General features: G+C 47.0%; 1 protein-coding gene and 1 pseudogene across 1 annotated transcript in view; both read left to right on the plus strand.

The window, feature by feature from the left end:
- LOC124795845 overlaps positions 1 to 9,254 on the plus strand; it is a 923,569-nt gene that overhangs the window by 153,547 nt on the left and 760,768 nt on the right. The gene's annotated exons all lie outside the window — the stretch shown is intronic.
- Positions 5,042 to 5,159, plus strand: LOC124796682 (annotated as a pseudogene).

The following is a 9,254-nucleotide window of genomic DNA, read 5'->3' on the forward strand; positions in this document are numbered from 1 at the left end:
TGCATTGGCCCAGCTGTCATTTGTGCTCAGGTGATTCATGTGAAAAACTTTCCGAAGTGGTTATGGCCGCAGACAAGAATTGACATACTTTGAACGCGGAATGGTAGTTGGAGCTAGACGCATGGGGACGTTTGCCTAAAGCTGTCAGTGCTAACAGACAAGTACCATTGCTTGGAATAACAGCAGAAATCCATATGGGACGTCCGACGAACGTATCCTTTAGGACAGTGCAGTGAATTTTGGCGTTAATGGGAAATGTTAGCAGACGACCGACGCGAATGGCTTTGCTAACAGCACAACATCACCTGTAGCGCCTCTCATGGACTCGTGACCATATCGGTTGGACCCTAGACGACTGGAAGACCGCGCCAGATCAGATGACTTCTGATTTCAGTTGGTAAGGGCTGATGGTAGGTTTAGAGTGTGGCACAGACCCCACAAAACTATGAATTCAAGCTGTCAAGAATTCGCTTTGCAAGTTGACGGTGGCTTTACAATGGTGTGGGCTGTGTTTATATGGAATGGACTGGGTCCTCTGGTCCAATTGAACCGATCATTAACTGGAAATGGTTACGTTCGGTTATCTGGCGACAATTTGCGTCCATTCATGAGCTTCATGTCCTCAACCATTTATGGAAGTTTTATGGATCACAATGTGCCGTGTCACCGGGCCACAGTTGTTTTCAATTGGTTTGAAGAACAATTCAAGCGAATCATTTGGCCACCCAGATCGCCCGACATGAATCCCATCGAGCATTTATGGAACATAATCGAGAGGTCAGTTCTTGCACAACACTTCTGCACGTTAGCTGTTATGGGCGACAATAGAGACACCATGGCTCAGTATTGAATGGTGGGCTCCATGTAGTTCCCAAGTAAGGGAGTCCCAACGACTTCTTGAGATAATTCCACGTCGAGTTGCTGCACGACGCCGGGCAAAAGGTGGTCCAACACGATGTAAGTGTAAACTTGAAGCTATTCCATATCACACAGACGACACATAATCGAACGGTATGAATAATGTAATATTCTGACAGTGAACAAGAGATGTATTACTAGGAAAATTAAGCAAAGATGCAAAAGAAAATTCGAAGTTTATGGGTAAGGCCAATATCCGCAATGGATGTTTTGGGGTAGTCGTTCAGTTGCAAATGTCCATTATAGATCGAACATTGTTACTGGAAAGTTCTTGATATTTAACATGGGTGTACATGAGGATATAAAAAGATTCCTTTCAGCGCTACTTTTGCAACAAGTGAGTGGCTGCGTTAGAGACTAGAATAAAGATTACGTTGGTACAGGAAATGAAATTCGCGCACGAATGAGTAATTTCATTGGTAAGTGTGTGACAGTGGCGATTCTATGAGAAGTAAACAAGAGAAGATAAAGAAGAGCTTGGCGACCAGCGGAAATGTTTGAAAACATAAGAGTGTTCCTGGAGCCACTCTGTAGCAATTCTGGACGTGTGGGGTGTCACATAGTCCTGCTGGAATTTATCAAGTCCATCGGAATGAACAATGGACATGATTGGATGCAAGTGATCAGACAGGATGCTTACGTACGTGTCACCTGTCAGAGTCGTATCTAGACGTATCAGGGGTCTCATTTCGTTCCAACTGCACACGCTCCACACCATTACAGATCCTCCACCAGCTTGAACAGACCCTTGCTGACATGCAGAGTCCATGGATACATGACATTGTCTCCATACCCGTACACGTCTATCCGCTCGATATAATTTGAAACAAGACTCACCCGACCAGGCAGCATGTTTCCAGTCATCAACAGTCCAATGTCGGTGTTGACGGACCCACGCGAGGCGTAAAGCTTTTTATCCTGCGGTCATCAAGAGTACATGAGTTGGCCTTCGGCTCCGAAAGCCCACATCGACGATGCTTCGTTGAATGTTTCGCACACTTTCACTTGTTTATGGCCCAGCTTTGAAATGTGCAGAAATTTGCTGAAGGGTTGCACTTCTTTCACGTTTAACGATTCTCTTCAGTCGTTGATGTCCCGTTCTTGCAGCATCTTTTCCCGGCCGCGACGATGTCGGAGATTTGATGTTTTACCGGATTCCTGATATTCACGATACACTCGTGAAATGGTCGTACGTTAAAATCTCCTACTTCATTGCTCCCTCGGAGATGCTGCGGCCCATCGCTAGTGCGCCGTCTATAATACCACGTTCAAACTCACTTAAATCTTGGTAACCTGCCATTGTAGCAGCAGTAACCGAGCTAACAACTGCACCAGAAACTTTTTGCCTTATATAGGCGTTGAAGACCTCGGCGGCGTCCTCTGCCTGCTTACAAATCCCCATATTTAAATAAGCATGCCTATACCCGTTCCTCCCTTTCTCTCTAAGCCTGATCTTTCGTGGGAATCCGAAATGGCGAGTAAGGGATTGATAACGCTATGCCAGTAGTCTGTGACAGGCTGGGAATTTTGGTCGGATGGGAAGCGTGCTCGGATGGCCGAAGCGGTTAAGGCGGCTGCTTTCATTGAGCGGGCGATCCGAGTTCGCGTCACGGTCCGGCAAAAATTTTCACCTATATCCATTGATACAATTTAGTGCTTGAATGCGGAGAATGTTTTTGAAAAATGTGAATAAGGAGGCCCAAAACATGATACGAAAGAGACCCCCAAAATGTAACACAACCTTCGCCGACATCAACTACACCCTCCACGCGCTGCAGGTTAAACGCCCCATACGGCAGTCAGTGCTCTCGCCGCTCAGCGTAGCTTGAAAAGACGCGAAGCAGCGACTCTTCAGACCACTCTCCACACCTCCAATACGCTACTGTCTCCTTGAAGATGTGAAGCCTGCTGTGGCGCTTTGAGCAGTAGCCTTTTGTGTGATACCGGGCCGCAAATATCCATTGTATGCAACTACGTTATCAATATTTGTTCGAAAGCTTTTTGAGACGGTCCTGCATTCATTACTATCATCCCCAACCCATGTCGGTTAGCATCTTTTTTACTAGCACTGTCTTCACGTTGTGTTAATGAGCTATGACTGGTACACCAATCTTTGTGGACACGTTGCATAGAACACGTTTATACCACGTGAAATCTGTCAACTTCATGGATAGTGTGGTCATAGACACGTCCAAACACGATATCTACTCTCTGCCATTCCACCACGTCTACATCTACATCTATAAATCACTTTACGGTGCTTGGCGAAGGATGCTTCGTGTACCGCTGTCGCTTGCTCCTTTCCTGTTCGAGCCGCGACTGGTTCGCGGCAAGAATAATTGCTGGTAACCCTCCGCATGAGCTCGAATATCTCTAATTTTACCCTCGTGGACTTTTCGACTTATCGCGAGATATACGTAGGATGAAGCAATACATTGGTTGACTCTTTCAGGAAAGTACGCTCTAGAAAGTTTAACAGTGAACCACACCGCTATGCAGTACGCCTTTATTGCAGTGTACGCCACTGCAGTTGGCTGAGCACTTCGTGACGCTATCGCGCTTATTAAATGAACCCGTGACGAAATGCGCTCCTCTGCTTCGTATCTTCTCTTTTTCCTCTCTCGATCGATGTGGTACGGATCCCAGACTGACGAGCAATATTCATGTATTGATCGAACGTGGGTTTTTTAAGCTACCTTCCTATTTGGTGGACCACTTTCCATGATGATTCTTCCAATTATTGTCAGTCTGGGATCTCATTTATCTGCGATTACTCTTATACGGTTGTTCCACTTTAAGTCGCTCCGTACCCGTACTCCAAAATATTTAACGGATGTGAATTCTTCTAATGATTGTTCTGCAATAGTGTAATCATACAATAATGGGTTTTCCTGCCAACTCATGCGCAATAAGACACTTGTTTATGCTGAGGATCAACAACCGTTGCCACAAACGTCGATTCTCTGCAGGTCTTTATGCATTTTGCTAGAATTTTCTAGTGTTGCAACTGCTCTATATACATCATCACCGTGCGTGAAAAGCCTCATGGAACTTCAGAATTACGCAACAGGTTCCTTTATATACGGGACGTTAGGCGTATAAATGCAGATATCGTTATCGCTGATATTTTAATACGTCCCCATTTCAATATGTTAGTGGTTTTTTCTCTAACAGTCTTCCCTCGGACACGTCACATAATTTACTACCTGATGTTTTCTGCACGGTCGTAACTGCACCACTGAGTGGATTATGTCTGTCAGTATAGACTAACTATTTTGCGTCCACACTTCAGCACCTGACCTACTGCCCAGTGCAAAATAAGCCTGGCTGGCTGTTGCCACATTACTTGGAGGTACTACCCAAAATAAATATATGCTACTCCTAATAGCTTATTATTAGTCTGAAAATGAAGTAAATACTTACGTAATATTGTCCAGGACACTGTCCTCAGTCGCCAATAAAGGTATCTGCACTTAAACTCTAATACCCTGCGTACAGTAAAAGTAGTTCCCTTTGGGCATGGCTGCAGTTACTTTTTTCTTCATTGAGAACGACAAGCTCTGTTCTCTTTGCTATGAACTCTTCAGTCCAGTCACACAGCTTCTTTAATTTTCCGTACGCTCGCAGTTTCTGGGTTTGGCGGCATTACGGAACCGCTTTGTATACATTCCGGAAGTCGAGGAATACGGCATCAACGTGAGCGTTGGTATCTACTGCTCTCTGGGTCTCACATTCGAACAGAGCGAGCTGGCTTTCAGACGATCGTCGTTTACGGAAGCCATACTGATTCCTAGAGAGGAAATTTTCGGTCTTCAGAAATATCACAAAACGCGAGCAGAAGCCATGTTCCAAAATTCTACAACAGACTGGCGTCAGAGATATAGGCCTGTAATTTTAGGCGTCTGTTTTACATCCCTTCTTGATATCGGCAATGACCTTCGCTTTCTTTTTCTTTTTTCAGTTGTCAGGAACGCTTCGCTCCTCCAGCGACTAGTAGTACAGTGCTACTACTCTATGTTGAATCGCGTTGCTACCCCGTTAGGGTCAGTTGCTTTTCATCTGTTGAGCGTTCTCAGTTGCTTTTCTATCTCGTGACTATTTAGTACATCCTTTGTCATTCTGGGGCAGCGGCCTTGCCGCAGTGGATACACCGGTTCCCGTGAGATCACCGAAGTTAAGCGCTGTCGGGCGTGGCCGGCACTAGGATGGGTGACCATTCAGGCCACCACGCGCTGTTGCCATTTTTCGCGGTGCACTCAGCCTCGTGATGCCAACTGAAGAGCTACTTGACCGAATAGTAGCGGCTCCGGTCAAAGAAAATCATCATAACGACAGGGAGAGCGGTGTGCTGACCACACGACCCTCCTATCCACATCCTCACCAGGGTATGACACGGCGATCGGATGGTCCCGATGGGCCACATGTGGCCCCAAGACGGAGTGCTCCTGTCGTTCTGACGTTCGAGCGACGATTTGAAGACGATCTACGCAGTGAACGTCGTCAGTGAAATATTTTTGGAAAAAGACATAGAATCTCGGCTTCTCTGTGTCATCCGCCTTTCTGTGCCATTATTGTTACACAGTGCCTGGACAAATGACTTCCATATACTGATTTAACGTAAGACATGTCTACACATCAAAGCATCTTACTGGGCTGATTCCATACAACCGACTGTACATACAATTCCATTACCACGACATACGTGAACGGTCGAGGGTCAACTGACAGCCACCGTCTACAGCGCTCCAGAGTTACCACTGTGCTCTGTTAGGGAGCTTACTGATACACTGCACAACAGAATTAAAGGATCATTTTTTGAGCTCCAAAGTTTTCTCCTATTTCGACGCATAATTTTGAAATTTGGCTCAAAGATGTCAACAACGCCCTTCTGTAATGGTGCAAAAGCACGGCGTCCTGCGACGCTGGTGCTCTAACGCTTGAAGGCATGCAGCCACTTCGACACCCCTCGGATAGGGGAGCACCAGTGAGCTGAGTGGGAGTCGTAGTCTCTTTACAGTTACATTTTCTAAGTGATCAGCAAAGGTACGTATGTGGCACGGAAGGTGTTGCAAAATTGCAGGGATCACATTCAGTTATGAATGTGTCAATATAGCACCCCCTCCCCCCCCCCCCCCCACCCCTCCATGTGATCACGCCACATGAGGGCGCGAAACTGGAGGGCTAAAAAAGCGTAAACGTTCTACGCTGCTTGGATCACGTTGAAATTTCGTCGAGTGGTTCTGAACGATCCCTATTGGTCGCACCCCGTGCAACAGACTCCAAAGTAGTCAGGTCGCGTTCATTGGTGTAGCAGCCCCAAGATGTACTTGGTGCAGGTTTTAATCGTCCGCGGGGGTGTCAGCAGTGGCGAAGATTCTCGAGAACGTCGTCCTGTTACTCATCGCATTGCCAACTGTCGTTTTCGACCACGACTGCTACTAGTGCGGGAAGAGAAGGGATGGTTTCCTCGACGCACTTTATGCAACCTCTTGAGGCCTCGTCGCAAAGATTATGGTTCCTCGGCCACTCATAAGCCAACCGCGGGACGTGGTGGTTGGTGAGCCGCGCGCGCTGCAGGTGCCGCGCTGGTCCAGGGCGGTCTCCGGTCGGGTTGCCGCAGCTGCAGCCGTTGGCCGTGACGCTGCTGGGCTGGCTGTGGCTCGCGTGCGACCTTGGGCGGCGCCCGCAATCAGCGCTCCGGCGCTGCGCTGGACAGCCGTCGGCGCCGCTGTAGACGGGAAAACACTTGCCGTCATTAGCAGGTCTGGGCGCTCCTTGCGGCCACTTTGGGTTCGCCGGGCCAGAAAAACGACCGCCTCCCCCTCACCCTCCCTCCTCAGACCCGGGTACTCCGCTCCGATTATAGCCCTAACAGCGGCGCTTGTTCTGCTCGTACGCCATCTCATCGTTCCCTCTTTATTACCGTCCATATTTTGCCTGCTAAATACTCGTTAGCAAACCGCTTCGTTCTTTTGTTCGCCCTCTAGTGTCAGACGACCGGCTGTACCCCTGCATATTCTTTTTAATGTTGCGTTTTTAGAGTACCGGTTCTGCCAGAGCGATCAGTAATATTTGCATCTCTTCAGCATTTGCCTAAACGAGCGTGGAAAACGGTCTAAAATCCGCACTCTAGTTGTCTGGTGTCTCAGACCAGCGGCCGTGAATCCGCCGTGCGAATTCGATCCGGGTTAGCATCTCCTCCCTGTCTCGACAACTACAGCGTCGCGCGTTGCGCTTCTGTTTAGTACAGACCACATAAGGGCAACGACACCAGCTATAGTGCTTGGCCGCGCGGTCTGGGGCGCCTTAGCGCGGTTCGTGCGGCTCCCCCCGTCGAAGGTTCGAATCCTCCCTCGGACGTGGGTGTGTGTGTTGTCCTTAGCGTAAGTTAGTTTCTTTAGATTACCTAGTGTGTAATCCTAGGGACCGATGACGTCAACAGTATGGTCCCACAGGAACTTACCACAAATTTCCAAATTTTATTGTGCTGGGAATGTTGTTTTACATTCTGCCATTAGTTGCGCATTCTCTGGCTGAATTCTTCCTGTCTGTGCTTTGTCCAGAGGGCACTTATCGAATTTCTTGGTGGTTTGTCCTGCAACCTCACTTGTTTAAGCATTTTCCTGGGAGATATTAGGTGTTTTCTGTCTTTTTCCTTACCACCCAGTTCCAGCAAATCTTTTATCACTTCCATCAATCAGGATGACTTGGTCTCTCTCTTTCGCCGTAAGCGAGAAACTGATTGGTAAACCTGCTGAGAAGGATCCTGTAGACAAATCCATCCTGTAGACGTCGCTTACTAGCCACATCCGCAATTTTTTCATAGTATTTGTAGAGCTCCTCGTTTGTCGTTTTTCACATTCGTTGCCTTCCTTGACAGTTCCCAGTACATTCCTCATTATATTTCTCTCTTGAATTTCAAATTTGTCTGTGAGATCCTCCTACTGAGTACCTAATACTCTGAAGGATGTAGGGTTTCACGGTGGATATTTGTCTCATAATGGTTCACTTTTGTGCTGCAGGATGGACATGTTTTGTTATACGTGCCTCGGTCACTTGCTGTGCCAGTTCCAGCTTGGTTGTTCGAGACAATAATGCTATTCTTGAGGAAAGACTGGGCTCCAGTCTTTCTCCAAGGCATTAAAACCTGTTCCTTTTATTGATTTCTCCTTCTTCCAAGTGCAGTGTGCGAGGAGAGTCTCTGATCTTCGTGACTTACTGAGCTTTTTCACGTGTCACATTTATCCCTACCTTCGCTGCTTATTGCCTGAGAAGACTGAGCTGATTCACGGAAGTTTTTATTGAATTAGACAGATGTCATCGACACATGCCAGGAAATCAACAGTGAGTCCAATGAGCTTGTCTTCCAGAAAGATACCGTTTGGAATTCCCTGTCTAGCTAACATCTTTCTCATCTCTCTTTATCACCTTTTGCAGTGCGCAATTAAAGAGGAGAGGAGACAGACTATCACCCTGGATTACTCCTTGTCTTGATTTCAGAACTTCCTGAAAGCCTTCCTATGAACTTTACTCGTGATGTAGAGTTGTTTAAGGCATGCTGGATAAAATTATGTGTCTTCTGATCCAGTCCTAGTTCCTACAGGATCTTCATGAGAGTAGGTCTGTCAATTGAGAAACATGCCTCTTAAAATCAACAAAGACAACATATTTTTCACCAGACACTTTCACTAACTGTCGCACTCACTTTAGGTTCGGTATCTGTTCAGTACAGTTCTGAATCCCCCCCTGGTGTTCTCCTTGTTGTGTGTCTAGTTGCGATCTGTGTCTGTTTAGTATGACCCTGGAGAAAATCTTGCATGTATGAGATATCAGTGAAATCCGTCGATAATTGCTGATGTCACTCAAATCTCTTTCTTTACGCAACAAATGAATGAAAGCAGAAATCCAATCAGTAGGCGATGTTTCAATCTCCCAACTGTTTGTAGTACATCCGTCAACTTACTTACAGTCCTATCTCCTGTTAAACAACGACTATTTCATTCAAAACGCCCTTCTTGTCTATTTTTCGCGGTTGGGTACCTGACCAGGAACCATTTTGGCACTTGGAGCGTTGCAGGATAGGACAATTGAAGAACAACGTGTCATTCTTGTAGATCCAACAACTTCCCCAGGCAGAATATCTTTTGGTACCCCTCAGCAGGTTGGCAACGAACCGTAGAGCTCTTTCCGCGTCGAGATCTCGCCCCCGTTTTTTTAAGTGCTGGACCTCAGCGCTCCAGCCACACCAGTGCCAGATATTTAGAAGAAGCAACATGTCAACAAGATTCGTCCGTGCCGAACGCATCGCATAGTAAGGCGACTGAACGATGCGAGGC

This window comes from Schistocerca piceifrons, chromosome 4 (assembly GCF_021461385.2).
Source record: "Schistocerca piceifrons isolate TAMUIC-IGC-003096 chromosome 4, iqSchPice1.1, whole genome shotgun sequence".
NCBI classification, from domain to species: domain Eukaryota; kingdom Metazoa; phylum Arthropoda; class Insecta; order Orthoptera; family Acrididae; genus Schistocerca; species Schistocerca piceifrons.